Source organism: Monodelphis domestica, chromosome 4 (assembly GCF_027887165.1).
Source record: "Monodelphis domestica isolate mMonDom1 chromosome 4, mMonDom1.pri, whole genome shotgun sequence".
Lineage (NCBI taxonomy): Eukaryota > Metazoa > Chordata > Mammalia > Didelphimorphia > Didelphidae > Monodelphis > Monodelphis domestica.
The window spans coordinates 379,475,895-379,491,595 of NC_077230.1; the positions used below are offsets into that span (position 1 = coordinate 379,475,895).

Sequence of the window (15,701 nt, forward strand, 5' to 3'; positions counted from 1 at the left end):
TATCCAAGTTTACCCAATTTATGAGCTTTAGATCTGAAATTTGAACCTATGTCTCTTGAGTCTATCTGCTGGAGAAATTGTTCAACTGATTCATTATTTGGGTAAGGAGATTTGATTATAGGGTGTAGAACTGGAATGGCCCTTGGTGATCTATGGTCCCACAAAAAAACACTTGACTGGGACTACTTAAAAGACCTAGGGTCTAGTGCCCATGCTGCTACTCCCTTGTTCTATGACCTTGAGCAATTAATTTCTCAGATCACATAATGAGGGAGTTGGGCTTGACCTCTAAGTCCCTTCCATCTCTGAGTCCATGAAATCAGAACAATCACATGGACCTGAAAAAAAAAATGGACCAAAGAAAATTCTCTGGTAGACTAGGGCTGGGTAACAACAAACACCTTAAGTCATTGATCCAGATTTATCCCAATGATTTGTGGTTACATATACAATCTTCTTTTTTCCTTCTCTTATATAGAAATAGTAAAAAAAAATGTTGAGTTTTGTCCATTTCAATATAACCAAAAATATGTTTAAAAAACTTTACCCGGGGGCAGCTGGGTAGCTCAGTGGATTGAGAGCCAGTCCTAGAGACGGGAGGTCCTAGGTTCAAATCTGGCCTTAGCCACTTCCTAGCTGTGTGACCCTGGGCAAGTCACTTGACCCCCATTGCCTAGCCCTTACCACTCTTCTGCCTTGGAGCCAATACACAGTATTGACTCCAAGACGGAAGGTAAGGGTTTAAAAAAAAAAAACTTTACCCAAGTGCTGTAGCTAGATACTCCTGCCCAGTCTCAGAGTCCTCTGCTTCATGAACAGATAAAAGAGAAATAACACCAAACTGGGTATCTGGGACCAGGTTTTGAGTCCTGCTTCTGTTGACACATGGCTGTTTGGCACTTGTCAGGTTATTTCATTTTTGGAGCCTCAAGTTTTCTCACTACAAAATGGTACCACTACCACCATACTCCTCACAAAGTTGTTGGTTTTTTTTTTAAGTGCTTCATAAGCTGGAAAAAGTTCAATGGACATTTTATTAGTAGTAATTATAAGGAAGAGAAGCTATCCCAGCTAGTGTGACATCTCTCACTCAGCTTCCCAAAAAGATCAAGAAAACACATTTTCTGCTTCAACCATCATCCTCATAGTTATTTCTGATAAGTCTTACTCTAGCAACTTCACAAATTTTCCTTATCTCTCCAGATGGTTTTATAAGTTGCTACTCCCTATGTCCCTCCCGATAATCCTTTCTTTTCTTTTTGCTAGCCCTCCCTGGGTGGATCAGCCCAGTCCTTCACACAAGATAGGTACTTTCTAAATGCTTTTGCAGGACCTGACAGAGTTTACTCTTCAACCAACAGAAGTTAGAGTCGAATCCACTCCACAATGAGATGTAAGGAGAAAATTTTAATATTAATATCTGTAATTGGAGAAATATCCTTGCTTTGCCTTCTGATGTGAATTAATGATTCGCTTACACCCTTCTTCACTGATATAAAAAGCTAAATCAGGCTTTCTAGTCCTCATAAAAATATGTTTGTTTTGGCAAGTGGGTGATCCAACTTTCACCCCAAATTGAGTGAGAAGAAATGCCCGAGGATAATTTATCTGAAGTACTGAAAAAGAGTCTGAGGCACCATACAGTCATTTGTACTTCATTAGTAATATGTGACTTTCTATCTAAAAATGATGAGAGCCATAGATAGTACTAAGGTTAAAAAATGCTTTGCATATGTCAGTGGGTAAGCCTTTATTAAGCACTGACTGTGTAACCAGGCCCTGTGCTAGGGAATTTAAAGATAAAAATAAAATAACTCTACCCTCAGGAAGCTTATATTTTATCAAGGAAAACAACATGTATATATACACGTATGAAGAATACATATGAAATAAATACAAGATAATCTGAAAGGAGGCAAGGCACTAGCAAGCAGCTGGGGGTTGGGGAAAGAAAACAAGAAAAGCTTCATGTAAGAGAGCATGGCACTTAAGTTGAACTTCAAAGGAAAGCAGAGATTCTAAGAGATGGAAGGGAGGAGGGCATCCCAAGCATGAGGGACAGCCAGTGCAAGGGAGAGGCAGAGATGGGAGATTGAGAAAGAGGCAGATGGAGGGGACAAAGATAGGAGAAAAAGAGGCACGAGAGGAGAGAATGAATGAGAATGGAAATAGCAAAGCCAGTTCAATTGGACTCTAAGAGCAAGTGAAAGGAAATAATATATAATAAGATCAAAAAGGTAGGTTGAAGTCAGGTTGTGAAGATCTTGAACCGAAGTGTCTTTATACCACCCTACAAGAAATAAGGAGAGTGTACTGAATAAGGAAGGAAATGGCTTAGTCAGCCTGTGCTCCAGGACTATTACGTTGGCTGATGTGGGCAGGTTGGAGAGGAAGAAGACTTAAGGCAGGGAGATCCCCTCCCATCCCCTCACCATGATACATGTGGGAAGCCATGGAAGTAAAAGCATCTCAAGAGCTGCCTCCCTTCACACAGCAACATGATTGATTGATTGCCTAGATTCCATGATTGATTACTTGTCTAAAAGGTCACACATCTGCTAAAGGACAGAGACAGAGCTGGACCCTGGGTCCTCTTACTTTTTCCAGCACATCCTAGAACAGGGTACTTTAGATAAAACTGGTCCACTCTTGACATAAGATATTTCAGCTCAAACTTCAGGCCTAGAAGAAGTGAGGTTTGTGATATACAGAACAAGTTATGAGGTACCTGTCAACTGAAAAAATCTCAGTCACCCAAGGATGCTATTATGTCATTTGTCCAGTACGCAGTTTGATCCCTACATGGCAAAGCAAATATGTCCAAAACACAGAATTCACTTTGACTGTTAAGAGTGGTTTTTCCTCACTTTCATCCAGCTGGGTGATGTAGTACTGAAGCTGGAGCTGAAGTCAGGAAGACTTGAGTTCAAATTTAGCCTCAGGAGACTTAGTAGCTGTGTGACCCTGGGCAGATTCACTTACTCTTTGCCTGTCTCAGTTTCCTCATTTATAAGATAGGGATCATAACTTCTAATTCCCAGAATTGTCATAAGATCAGAATGAAATGGTATTTGTAAAGTGATTTACAAACCTATACAAACAAAAAGCTATACAAGTGCTAGCTGTGATGATGATGATAATGATGATGCTAGAAAGGAAGGATCTATTTGGATTAAAGGGAGCATAGGCAAGTCCTCTGTCAATATGATGCTTGAAGAGCCCTGACTCCAAAGACACTGAATAGCGCACAAATCCTACCAAGACCAACTCTTACATAGTTGAATCAAAGATTCCTAGGACACAATTGGGGTGATCTGTATCTATTGTGAAAGGTTACCCAGGATTCAGATCTGATTTAGATATGCCACAGTTCCATCCTGGATCACCTCTGAAGGAGGGAGGCCCTCATATGCTGGGTGGGAAAAATGTGATATAAAAAGGCACCTAAGGACCCTACAATAGGAAATCTGATTTGATCTATTATTTCATAGACATCAATGATAAGGAAATTAACTGCTATCTGATGTCATCTTTAAAACCAACCCTTTATATACTAAGAAGTTCAAGTTCAAATCCATTTGGATTTAGGGGGAAGATCTTGTTCAGGATAAATACGGGAAAAATTGACTCCATTTTAACCCAAACTTGAATCCCAGATCTCTTGACTAACTCACACTCAAGAGGTGGTTTGATAGCACTACATGGGAGGCTCTTTTTAAACCCATTCACGGACAATTAAAACCCTCTTTCTCTTCCAAAGGGTTTTTTTGGGGGGAGAGGCTTGTTAGAAGTCTTTTACTATGAAATTTTTTGAGGCATCTTGCCCAACCCAGCCTCCTCTTCTCCCATTCCATTGCTTTTTATGTTCTTTCAATAAATTCTAGCCACATGGAGCTAGTGGCCAGCCTCATCTTCTAACAGTCAGGGCTTCACTGCCTCTGCATTGTGGCTCATGCTCTTCCCTGTAACTTTGAAGGTTCCCCAGCTCCCCCAGCCATATATGCCTCCTCTCACCCGCCAGTCCCACATACTGGTCCTATATGTTTAAATATTATGCAAATCAGAAAATGTTATAATAGCATCTAATCACTCCTCTTAGACTGTAAACTCATTGAGAGGAGGAGCCTGGCCTTACTTTCTGACATCTGTCCTCATGCCCAGCATGGTGCCCAAAGCTCACAAGCTGAGATCTCTCCTGCCAAGGGGATTTTTAATACAGGACCCAGTATTCAAACCAAGTAGAACAAGTGAGGTGACAACACAGCTATGTAGTCAGGGCTTTTTTAGAGGCCTCTTCCAGAGTCGCTTTACTACAATAGTTTCCTGGTTACCTATAAGTCAGACTATCCATTCTACCCAGGGAATCTCTTCAGTCTTTATCAAATTCTTGGGAGTGTGGACACAGCTATTAGCTGGCCTGGACCAGCTGCCTACAAGGTGAAAGGAATGGAAGATAGGGAGCCCCACTATGCTCCTGCTGCATCCAATATGTATATGGGATCACAGAACAGGCATGTCAGAGCAGGAAGGCCTCACACAAGGATATTTCAAAGGAAGTGCTGTATAAAACAAAGTCCTTTATAAACATAAACCATCACACAGGACAGAAGGCTTCTTCATTTTAGAAGGGCCCAGAGAAGGTCACATAGCCGCTTAGTATCAGAACCAAGTTGAGAAATGAGGTTTCCTGGTTCCCAAACCAGTGCCTTTCCCCCTGTACCATGAAGTGATTGCAAAACTATTTATTTTACTCCTACAAAGCCAATCTCCTGATCTGGGAAACAAAAATAGGACACCCAAACTTGGGTTAAAAAAAGAAGTCCCATCCCAGGTATGGGCAGGAGCTTTGGGACTTCATCTAATTATCTGCAAGAGGAAGACTACCAATGGCCTACGGCTATAAACCTTCAAAGAAGGTATTTGAGCCCTGGGTTAGAATGCTCCACCTTACCTCTCAGCAGGCAGGCCAGTCTTGGCTGAAAAGACAATTTGGGCTCTAGAGGGGGTTCTGCAGAATAAGAGCAGACAACTGGTTTGGAGGCCTTCAATTTTCTCATTTGAAAAAAATTGGGCAATATTCTGCCTAGTTTTTCTATATTTTCTTTCTTATATTATTATAAAGATGGCTAAGTAGGGAGAGGGGAGAAATAGCTGAAAATGAAGGTGATAGGATAAAAGACTGTAGTTAAAAAATATTTTAAACATTTAACATTTTTTCCTGCCCTCTCCTTTACAGGCAAGGTCATATATGAGTTCTAAGAGCTCTTAGAAGGAAAGTTGGCTACCATGCACATATCCTTTTATCTCATCTACTAAAATCATTGCTTTTCTTCAAGGTTCTCCTACCTGATTGCTCTTTTTTTCAGTTTCCTTCGCTGAATCAACATTCAAGTCCATCCCTACCAGGTCCAGTGCCTCTATACCTCAGAGCCTAGTCCTGAGACATCTCTCTCTCTCCTTTCTCTTCTCTTGGCCACCTAATCAGTTCATGAGTTCAATTATCATCTGTATGGATGACTCTCAAATCATCCTCTTGTCTAGCTTGTGTCTAGCCACATTTCCATCTGCCTGCCTCACATCTCTCTATTTGGATATACCAGATTCAAATTCCAAAACAGGACCAAGTTTATTTCCCTTATGCACATACCCACCCCTTTCTTCACTCTCACCTATCCACATCCAAACAATTGCCTAATCTTGTGCATTCTATCTCCCAGGTGTCTTTTACACTCATCTCCTCTCCACTCATACCGAAATAACCAAACTTGGGCTAGGACCTCATACCCTCTCACTTGGAACTACAGCAGCCTTCTAATTGGTGAAAGAAAGTATATGATTCTTTGCAGGGAACCTTCCTTTTGTCTTTGAATCTCTAGTAGATGCCTCTTCTATCTACTCCACTTTTTTCCCCCTCCTTAACCCCCTCAGTGCATACTTGTGCATTGCTCATGTTATGATAGCCGATACATCTCACAAACAGTAGAAATCTCCTGAAGGAACTGAGGAAGATGGCATGCTCTGATCTGCTCTCAGACTCCAGAAGTTCCTTGGGCTGTGGATATCTTTTTCTTCATGAGTCCCTTGCAGTTATCTTGGAGACTCACTTTGCTGATAATGGTTTAGTCCACAGCTGATTACTGTATGATATTTCTGTTACTGTATATCTCTATTCCACTTTTAACCTCAAGCCTGAACTATTGCAATAGTCCCCTGCTGGTCTCCCTGCCTGTCTCTCCTTACTTCAGTCCTTCCTCTACTCAGCCCTCAAGTTAATCTTCCTAAAGCACAAGGTCTGATCATGTCACCCCCACCACATTCAATAAAGCTCCAGTTATTTCCTATCACCTCTAGGATAGAATATGAAGTTCTCAGTGTTGCATCCTCAAACAAGATCACTCCATCTCAACTTCCTTTCCTCCTAGTTTCCCTAGCTCCTTTCACATCTCACATGAAGTTCCATCAAGGAGAAGCTTTTCTTGATCCCCCTATGCTAGTGCCTTCCCTCTAGCAATGGGGATCGATCATCCCCATTTCTCCCGTCTTGAGTTTGCCTGACTCGGCTCCCAAAGAGGTCTCTTTTCCCTTCCTTCCTTCACCCTTACCTTCCATCTTAGAATCAATACTGTTTACTGGTTCCAAGGCAGAGAAGCAGTAAGGGCTAGGCAATAGGGGTCAAGTGACTTGCCCAGGATCACACAACTGGGAAGTGTCTGAGACCAAATTTGAACCCAGGACCTCCTGTCTCTAGGCCTGGCTCTCAATCCACAGAGCCACTCAGCTGCCCCCTATTGCCTTTCCTTCATGAGCTTTGGGCACCTAGTGTGTGCTTTCTAAGTGCTGCCTGCCTGTTACCAAAGAAATACCCTTAAAGTCCAAGTCTGACAATGCTCTGCCCTGCTCAATAATGCTCCCCACTGCTTCTAAGATAAAACACAAGCTCCTGTTTGGCACTCCTTCCCTATCTGACTCCAACTGAAGCACTGATTTTCAGGCTGTCCTCTGGGTCAGGAATAAGGCCCTTCACAACTTCCCCACAATGGTTAGTGCCCAGCCCCTCCACCTCTGCTCTATAGTTAATCATCTGTGTGAGCATGTTTCACTCCAAGTCTCTTAGGAAACAGTCTTGATTGGGTGTTGTATCCTCTGTCTAGCAGGTAGAGGGATGGTAGCTTCTAGTTATCAGTGCTTGTTGAACTTTCTTTACCTCCTCCAGAAAACCTCCCAGGCTTCTCCCATATGGCCTCTCCTGGCTCACATTACACAAAGGATGTCTCCTCTCCATAATCCTCACCCTAAAATGTAGGTTCCTCTACTATAAAATTCTAAGTTCCCTTATGCTATCGTCTTATAGTGCCACCTGTCCCCCCCCCAAAAAAAAATCCTAGAAAAAGCGTTCTCTATTCACTGTCTGCACTTTTTTACTTTCAATCATTCCTAGTCCCTGTAATCTGGTTTATGATCTCATCACATACTGAAACAGATCTCTCCAAAATTACCAACCATTTCTTAATGGCCAAATCTGATGGTCTTTTCTTAAGCCTTATCCTTCTCAACCTACGTGACACTACTGATCATCCTTTCCTCCTGGATGATCTTTCCTCAATAGTTTTTCATGAGGACTCTTCTGGTTCTCTTACCTGTCTGATAATTCCTTCTCAGTATCTTTAGCTAGCTCTTAATATGTTCTCTGAAAGGGGGTTTCCCCAAGACTGTCCAGAGCTCTCTTCCCTTGTCTTTTAACTGACCATATCTGCTCCCATGGGTTTAATTATTACCTCTAATATGGAATAATCTATAGATTAGAGTTCTACATAGATCCAGTCTCAATCCACCATCAACTGCCTATGGTAATTTCGAACTGGATATCCTGAAGACTTCTCAAACTCAATGTATTCACTACAAAATACTTCTTTTTCCTCACCAAACCCAACACTTACCAACTTCTTTTTTGCTGTAGAAGACATCATCTTCCCATCTCTCAGGTTTATAATCTTAACATCATCTTCAATTCTTCTCACTCCTTTCCACCCTACATAATCCAATCAGTTGCTGACTCTTGCTCCCTCCCCAACATTTCCTACTAGTCTCTCTTTCTCTACTAACAAGACCCCCTCATCTGCCTAACTGACTGAAAGACTCCTAATTCTTAATTTCTCCCTGTTTCAAATCTCCCCCCTCGAGTCACTCCATACAGCTGCCAAAGTGATTTTACTGAAACACAGATCTGCTCATGGAACTCTGCTACTCAATAAAGATCAGTGACTTCCTTTTGCCATTGGGATGAAGTAAAAGGCCTCCGTTTAGCTTTTTAAAGTTTTTCACCTGGCCCCATTCTATCTTTTTTCTAGTCTCACTATATATTATTACCCACTTCTATACTCTACAATCCAGCTTTTCTCCATTTCTCAGAAAAGGCCTTCCAAGTTCCACCCCCTCTATGTATTTGCACTGGCCATGTGAATGCCTGGAACACACTCCACCCTGCCTCTTCTCCACTTCTGGCTCAAAGAATCCCTCCCTTCCTTCAAGAAGGAATACTCAAACATCACCTTCTATACCAAGTCTTTCCTGATCCCTCCCCCACCAACTACTAGTACTCCTTCCCTACCTAGTATTTATTTTAATTCTCTTTATATTTATTCTGTATATCCTTTACACATGTAATATTTATCTCCCCTGTTAGAATATATCCTCCCTGAGAGTAACAACTACTTTCTTCACTATGCTCTTATAGCACAGTGCCTGGAATACAGTGATTAAGAAATGCTTACTGATTAATGAAAAAGACTGTGCCATTTGGGACATAGGACAGCTATAAGGTAAACTCTGTTCTATTCATTAAACACAAATCATGAACAAACCCCTGGAATGATGATGAGGAGAGATCCTGGATATGAGAATCTCCCAGTCTTTCTTAACTCAATTAGAAGCTCATATAAAGAACTCCAAAATATTGCTCCATCAGTCTCAATGACAACTTCTCAATGAGTACTAAGTTTTAACAATTTCTTCAGAAACAGGCTAAATTAACTGGTATCTCCTAAGGGCTACTGAAGGAAATGGAGGAAATGCAGGTGTTTTAATGGGAAACTAGCCTACCTGGATCCAGAACCATTTAAACAGCCAACTTTACAACTTGGTTCCCAAATTCCTAAGGTTTAGGGAGAAGTTTGAGGAGGCAGAATCAGCACTGGATGATTCAGGACAATCCTACCTATTTCCCCATCAGTGTCTGAAGAACCTGTGAAATTTATCTTTGGGGAAATTCATCAAACCAAAAAGCATATACATATATACCTGATATCTGGGATAACAAACAACCAGTTCCCAGCATTTCTATCTTGAGGGATCTATACTCCTCATAAACAGCAAAGGATAGAGAACAAGGCCTATCCCAGAGATAGAAGTGGGGGGAAAGTACCTGACAAGAGAGAATATTGGAAGGTCTATGTTCTCTGAAAGATGCACCCTTAAATTCTCTACCACATGGCAATGGAGAGTTCTTCTTAAAGCCAAAGAACATGAAGCGTGAGTCATTTTAGGAGAAACAGCTGGGCTCAAGCATATTCATACCCTGAAAGGAACTGCTGTAACTTCACGTATTTAAGAGTGAGTGTCCATAAACGAACTGCCAGGGATAGGCTTCAGTGAAGGGATCACTGTTCCCTCACCTTTTTTTTTGTTATTTTTTATCTGCATTTAATGAATGCTACATGCAATATTCACCCTTTTAATACCTGTATAAGAAAAAATGTGGCAAGAAAGTTAAGTTCAAGCCAGTAAAATTGTTTAAAAAAAAGTTTCCCATTGTATCAATTCTGAGGCAGCAAAGCAGTAAGCAACTGGGGTTAAGTCACTTGCCTAGGGTCACACAGCCAAGAAGTATTTGAGGTAAAACTCAAACCTAGAACCTCTCCCATCTCTAGGTTAGCTCTCATCCCCTTTTGTTTTTTTGAATGACTGACATCTTGCTGATCCCTAAAACTCACTACCAAGGCATGTCTGTGTTGGATCTTCCCACTGGCCCAGAGAAAACACCAATGTTCTCATTAACAGAGATGTCTATAAACAAGTGAATTAGATCAGTTGAGAACTGACAAAGTTAGGACTGGGGGTGGGGGTAGGCAGGGAAGAAGAGTACACAGAACATCTCAGCTGCTGGTGATGAGCCACTAAAAATCATAAATGTGCCTCTGCCAAAGGAGGAGGAGGAATAGCTAACGCTCCAAACTTGGGAACACACAAGCAACTGAGCCATAAGGAAACCCAAGTGTGAAAGGAAAAAAAAAAGGCCTAAGGCACGTTTCCTTTCCACAGCAATGATGGTGATGGTGACTGCAGTGGCAATGCAAGCCCAAGCTGCAGCAAGTTGGTAGTTTGACTCAAGTTTCCCAGGGTCCAAAGCCTGGAGAGCCAACTGGGTGGAGAGGAAGGAAGAAGCAGCAAGAATCTGTCCTGGGTAACCAAATTTCTAATGGGCACCACAAGCAACTATACAACATTTTAATCAGTGAGATTTACAAAGATGGTCCTTCCACCTGTCCCAAAGACTTCTTTCAACTGAAAGGTATTAACTTATAAAAAGTGTCATCAAATGAGAAGCCCATTAGTCCCTTTCTGCTTTATAAAATGTGGTTCATAAAACACTATGAAGAAGAAAGTCAATTTCAAGAATATACATGCATGGGGGCAGGAGATCCTGGTTTCAAATCGGGTCTCAGCCACTTCCCAGCTGTGTGACCTTGGGCAAGTCACTTAAGCCCCATTGCCTAGCCCTTACCACTCTTCTGCCTTGGAACACAGTATTGAACTAAAATGGAAGGTAAGGGGTTTACAAAAAGAGAAAGAGAATATGCATGCACACACTAGGTGGTCAAGCCAGCATGTGCAGTCAAGAAGGTACTAGACTTGAGAGTCTGGGTATCTAGGTACCTAGGCTGTGCTGTTACTAACCAAATGACCCTAAACACTCTGATTCACCCCATAAAATGAGGTTGATTATACTTGTACTATCCATCACAAAGGGTTGTTGTAAAAATCAAGATATAGAAAATAGCATGTAACTGGAAGAAGTCAATAGGATCAGAGACATTGGGGTGACCATCAAGTCCAACTGTCTCCTTTTACAGATGATTCTAAGGCGGAATCTGAAAAGGGAATCTGTTCTGGGTAACTTGGTCCTTGCCTTATGTAATCTAAATAGTAAGTGGCTACAATTCCAGCCTGGGTCTCGCACTCTTGTCCCTAGAATATGCTGCTTCTAAACCAGAGGCTTCACTGGGAAAGACAGAACACTGTACTGGGGAAGTGTAATCCCATACTCCTCCACACCACCCCTGAACAGAAGCCCTAGGCCCGCCCTCATATTGAATTCCCCCTGCGTCATGAGCATCCCCTTACAGATCCACAAGTGCCCAACCCCAATCACATAGGGAGGGACCAGCAGGGGAAGAGAAATAGAAACTCCCCATTTCAGGAAGTTCCCAGAAGGAAACAGCATGTGGCTCCCGCGTTTATGAGCTACTTGGCCACAGCAAACCTAATCAAATGCAGTTAAAAACAATATTAAAGGCCATTTCTATGAGCATATGGGCAAATTACATATGTGCAGGCTTATCCAGCCCATCAGTCCTTGAAGCAGGGTTGATCCAAGCATCTCAGCTTGATCACAGCTCCCAACTGTTCAAGAATATCATCCATACGAGTAACGACAAGAAGTACTTCACAGCCCGTGTTTTATTTCAGAAGGATGAACTCTGCCAAGCAGGAGAAGCCCAAGCTCTACCCCAAACCTGAGTACTAGAGCTTGGGGGACCAACAAGGATTTGTGCCAGACACACAACTCAACGTGAATCCAATGTCCCTCCCAATTCAAGGCCTTTCAGAGCACTGACACTAAATATTCCCTATGACCACAACCTCACAAAAGGGCAGAGGGTGAAAACCTCTTAGAGGTCATGTGGTCCAGCTTCCCCCTCTCACATTCCACAGGAGAGGAAAATGGAGGCCCAGGGAAGGAAAAGCCCTTGCCCCAAGTCTCAGGTCAAGCACATGAGAATTCACATTCCCTTCTGCAACTCAGGCAAATGACTTTGGAAGTGCTGGGATACATTACTGACTTAGAAGAAACTTGTGGCAATTTATCTCCTGCCAGGACTAAAACCTGCAGGAGTCCTTCCACCACACCAAATGAACCTGGAATCACTTTCCTTTAACAAAACAACTCCCATCTGGACAATGGGCTCCAGGTACATAGAAATAACTTGAAATCTATGAAGCCCACTGAGCCCAAGGTAGAACTATATGTAGAAAGGCAAGCATCCCAGCCCTTCTGTTTTCTTCCCAATTCAGCTTCAGCTCATCTTCTCCAGGAAGTCTTCCCAAACTAAGTCTGTCCCTCAACACACATGAAATCAATTAGTGGCTTAATATTCCACTGAATAAATGCTTTTTGGAAATGTTCACCCACATGGTTATTATATATATATAAGAACACAGACTCCTTTGGGGCAGGTCAGAGAATCTCAAATCTGGGCAGCCAGAGTCCAAGAGAAAGTGCAATGAGTCAGAAGTCCAGTCAAATCCAAGTTCTATTATTTTTGTGAGGCCGTGAGCCCAGATGTCTTGGTCAGGCTTTATGAGCCCTGTCTCCGCTATAGGGTTGTTTATAAGCAGAGCACTTTGAGAATCTTAGGGTAGCATTTAAGTGGAAATGATGAGTCCTAACTGCTACCAGCCTTAAGGGGTGGCCCAACAACTTCCCTGGTTGGCCATTCCACTTAGGAATTTATCCCTGTGGTTTAAGCCAACAATCTATCTCTGTGCCTTGAGATCCCTCACAGCATTGGTTTTTAGTGTCTGCAGCCTTGAGTAAGCCTGTGTTCTTACTTCGGAGTACACAATAACCCTCCCTAGAAATCACTCCCTTAGCAACAAGTCCCAATGCCTGTACCATATTGGGCAAAGAGAGAGACCTATACCAGAGAGTTTACAACTATACAAGTTTTTTTTAATACGTTGCCTTGATAGATAGACATTTCTGTGGTATTTTAGGTGCTACAAAAGTGTTTTCTATAAATTATTTTACTTAATCTTTATGATACCAGTGAGGCAGAGATAAGGCATTCTTATAGAAGAGGAAATTGAGGCAGACCCAGAGAGGTAACATAACTCATGTCATTTGGCTAGCAATTATCAGTGTCAAAACTGGCACAAAAGTGTTGACTCCTAGACCAATGTTCTGCCTCTCTAAGATGCTACTTGAACCTACAAACTAAGGTCAGGGACATGAAAATTCACACTCTACTGGAACTCAAGAAGTCTTAGGATATATTATTGACCTAGAAGAACTTGTGGCAATTTCTCTCTTCTGTCAATGATCCTGAATAAGGAAAAACAAAACAAAACATCTCTATTTTGAGGGATAGGGGGTGTGGAGTAGCAGAAATTGATTAAGTGAGGAATAGACACTTGGCCACTGTTGACACACAAGTCAAATGTCTATTCTGCCTCATTAAGAGGGATGCCTTGAAAAAACTCTGAAAACCTTTTTGCCCTGAGATTACAATCTCCTGTATCGAGTCTAGCACCTACCTCTTCCCCATCTAAATAGATCTCTGCTATTTCTCAAACTCATGGAGCCTCTACTGACTTGAGGAATCCTAAAGACATTTAAGACAGAGAACAAGAAAATTAATTCAATCATCTATTAAACACTAGTTGTGTGCAAATATGGTTGGGGTAGATATTAAGTAATACCTTGTTAATAAAGTCAAAGGGATAGAAAGAGAAGACACAAATCAATATATTATACATTTAAATATAACACCACTAAAATACTCCTCTTGCCTCACAATAATGTGGGAGGGAATGTCCAAAGGCCATTTAGCAGAGGTCTCTAGCTCTGGCAGGTCTTACACCAAGCTGGAAAAGCTTAAAGTCAGGGCTCAACTAAATACATCTATTGTCTAAGAATCTACCAAGGTAAGCTTGGAGAAACCCATCGTCATCAGGAAGCTGGAAAAAATAATTTCTCCGCTGGTAGCCAGAAAAATTCATGAAGACCATCTTCTAAGGCCTGGCCCAGTGGCTGGCATATCATCAGAGTATAATAAATGCTTTGAAAGGGGCTTGTGATGGTTAGTGGTGGAAACAATCCCTCCAACACTGATGAAATCACAGCTCTTAGTATCAAAGTTTTAAGAAGTACATGAAAAAAGCATAAAAATAATGTGAGCTCAAATGAAGGGAAGATTGCTGATGGCAAAAGGAAGAGTCAACACAAAGGCCAGTACCTGGGTGGTGGGCTTCTATTACACATTCTAGTTTTCACCAGAGGGAGGGGATTAGGGAGGGAAAGTTTTATTATCTTCTGTTTTGCCTCTGGTATTCCAGAAATGCTGACATCTCACCCAACTACAAACCCCTAAAGAAAGATGTCTTTACTTTACTCCAGCAAATGCTAAGAAGCTTGCTAAGTTAAAATTTAGAAATGGAATATTTTAGGGAATTCTGCAATCTACTAGTCCAGCCTCCTCATTTTTCTGAGGAATCTGAGACCCAGAGAGGGTCAAGGGTTTAACCAAGGTCATACCACTACTAAGGAACTGAGTTGGAGTCTAAGTGGAGTCATCTAATTCTAAAATCCAGGGCTCCATGTTTGGGAATTTCTCCCCAAATTTTGCCCCACCCCACCCCAATGACAATGGATTTGGTGTGGCGTCTGGCTAAGGCTATAGAGGATTTGAGCTTAACATGGCTTTTCCATCTCCCTTTTTTCACCTTTAAATACTATTCCCCCCCCCCCAACCCCATCACTTTCTGCAATACTATTTTTTACTCTACTACAGAGAAGTAAACTGCTAGAAGACCAGAATTATCTTGGTCTTACAACTGTTTATTAATTTTCCTTTCAAACATTCTATACAACCATTTACATCTCACTACAAAAACCTCCTGGGTACATATTGACAGCTCAGCAAGTATTTACACAAAGCTCTGAAACATTTGGTTCCTTTAAAGACAGAGAAAGTGCTGTGTCAAGCTTCCATAGCGCTATCTTTCCCCTCACCCCCTCCAACCCCAACTTTTGTAAAGAGAAGTTTCCTCCTGGCACACCTCTAATCCACCTAAATTACCATTCTAAACCACTCAGCCAAGGGAAGAGAGAAGGGAAGCATGGGCGTGTTGAAAGAAAAATATTAACAATCCATGTGCACATTTATGCCACGTGGTTCCAAAACCAAGGGGGTGAGGAAAGTCAAATTTACACCCCTGAAATCTACTGGAGACATTTTGCTCTAACTTTTCTAGCCTCTATAGCTCAGCCTCATCTCGGATAAAACCTCCCAGAGCAAGACTGAACACTCACATTTCCAAATACCTGCTGGTCTCAGATCTAGAATGAAGCCTCTTCAGGATCACCCAGATAGCATATCTGCTCATTCTGTGAACAGTCCTGGTTTAAAGCCTCATGCCCTATCACCAATCCTTCCCAATGAGGTCCCCCTCCTCCACCCCAGGCAAATGCCAATGACCTTTTTCCAAAAGGAAGTTTTAATGAGATCTTCTTCATAATCATCAGGCTCAGACTGTTAAAGTGTTGAAAGGAACCTTGCAGATCTAGCGTGGCCCTCTCATTTTACAAATGAAATGAAGACCAGAGAGGGCCAAGCAACTTGTCCAAGGTCCTCCAGCTGGCT

General features: G+C 41.9%; 1 protein-coding gene across 1 annotated transcript in view; it reads right to left on the reverse strand.

The window, feature by feature from the left end:
- The window catches only part of ARID1A (AT-rich interaction domain 1A), a 93,504-nt gene that overhangs the window by 69,664 nt on the left and 8,139 nt on the right, over positions 1-15,701 (reverse strand). The gene's annotated exons all lie outside the window — the stretch shown is intronic.